Genomic DNA, 2253 nt, shown 5'->3' with positions numbered 1-2253 from the left:
TTTTTTTTCTACGCACTTAAAGATAATGAATAATGCATAAATGAGATTAGATTGGTAAGCACCGGGAATTCGAGTGAAAAATACTTTTTCTATTCTATCCGTTTCTTTATCGAATACTCAGCTGCTAGCAGCGCGTACAGACTGCGCGCCCTGGGTTTCTGGAAGGGAAGAACGTTCGGGCACGGTTCCATCCCAGACGCAATACCGTCTGAAATTAAAGCGCTGCCCACCGACTATAGCCTGTCGAAGACCTGGCTTCACCATAAACCCCGCATGAAATTCCCAAGCAGCAGTGACTGGAATCAGGAAAATTGCGGGTTCTTGCAGGGCTTAACTGTCTTTACGGATGGGTCAAAGATGGAATACGGAGTTGATGCTGAGGTTTTTATTGAGCAATATAACTTAAAAATATCCTTCCGCCAACCAGACTATGCAAGCGTTTTCCAGGCCGAAACGTTTGCTATCAAGGAGGCAGCAAGGTACATCGAAGAGAATGTACCCGCTGGAACGCAAGTGAACATCCTCTCGGAAAGCCATGCGGTTATTAAGGCACTTTCTTCTACCTCTGTTAGATCTCAGCTAGTGGATGAATGTAGGAGAGAGCAAGTCTATATTTCTGATCAATACGAAAGTACCCTAATATGGGTCCCGGGACATAAGGGTATCTTCGAAAATGAGGCAGCAGACGAACAAGTAAGGAGCGGCTCTGCGCTGAATGTGTATCACACGGTGGTCTGTCATGAAGATTAAGACAAAAATTATCGAAATTTATCATTCGAGGCCAAGCAGAGGGGGAACTGCACAGGATCTTACAGGATTTCCCGGCAGTTCTGGGTGCCTTACGACCCACTCAAAACCAAATCTCTCTTAGAAATGAGCAAAACAGATGCCTACAAAGTTACTGCGGTGTGCACATGCCACTGGCCCGTTGGGGTACATGCCGAAAGGATAGATCCTTCGATAGCTTCTCCCATAGCCTGGGATAGTTTACACACGTGGAAATCAGGGATTTCTTAAATTTCTTCTAAGTTTCTGACTATCAAAGTGGATATTTTAGGAACCAATAAAACAATTTTACTTTTTATAAATTGGGAAAACCTTCATTTACATAAAAAATGTGCATTATGTTCTGGGGCAGAAACTTCAACGCATTTCAAATTTGTTTATCAAATACTAATTTCTTAGAAAGCCATTTCCTCAAACTCCTAATTGTGGCTGTAATCAACTTAAATGTACTTTTAACCTCATACATAAGCAAACAAAATCAATAATATCACGTATGTGAATGTACTTAATTTCCATTAATAGCCCTGCAGGAAATGTGTCTAACTGTGAGCTAACTTTAAGTTGATTAAGAAGGAGCTAAAAGTCACTATTATTTGTATATTTTCTTTGACGAAGGCTAACTATATTTCTATGGCGATGGCCACGAAATAGTCAAGGGTGGTTACTAACTCCTTTGGAAATAAGATATCAATAGGAAAACCAACATATTTTATTTATTAATTTATTTATTTATTTACTTTATTACATTTCATATTTGTTTCGAACTTCCTGTTATTTTTCCTCAATTCGAAAAAGTATTTGCGAAGTGCAGGATATTTAAATAGAATCGCGTTTAAAGAAAACCATCTTCTGCATTACTCCGGCAGTTTGAAGTTAGCTTTTTGTAGCTCACAACAAGTTGTACATTTATAGAAAAAAAAGCGCGTTATTTTTTATCAATTGATAATTTTTTTCAGCAGGCACCTGTTATGTTGCCATGTCAAACTGCATATTTTTCTACAACATGCATGCCACAAAGTCCTTTGCATCAAAACCGCAGCAAAGAGTTATGTAAAAGGAAAGAAACATTTGAACTACTTATTTCGACATGCACACCTGCGAAGAACTATGCATAAGCATGTGTAAATATAAATATACATATCGATATACATATAATAATTTTCTCAGAAACAATGTAATGCACTTGCATTATAAATAAAGTTACGTGCGAATAGTGAAAGTAAAAATGATGTCTGACAAAGATGCAGCTGAACAGGCACTTTCACAAGTTAAGTATGTATGTAGCTCACAAGTTCGTAAACGTGGTGGTGGTAACGCATACGTATGGATGTATATTCAAAACAGTCTCCTGAAGATAATCAGAGTTTTCTGAACGAACAATATGGCCTTCCAAGAATTCTATATCATTGTTTTTTCCACATATAAAAAACATGGATATGAGCGACCTTTAAATTTTTTTTAGGTTTC

Source organism: Rhagoletis pomonella, unplaced genomic scaffold, assembly GCF_013731165.1.
Source record: "Rhagoletis pomonella isolate Grant_MI unplaced genomic scaffold, Rhpom_1.0 Rhpom_scaffold_00004, whole genome shotgun sequence".
Lineage (NCBI taxonomy): Eukaryota > Metazoa > Arthropoda > Insecta > Diptera > Tephritidae > Rhagoletis > Rhagoletis pomonella.
Note: the sequence above shows the minus strand (reverse complement) of the source record.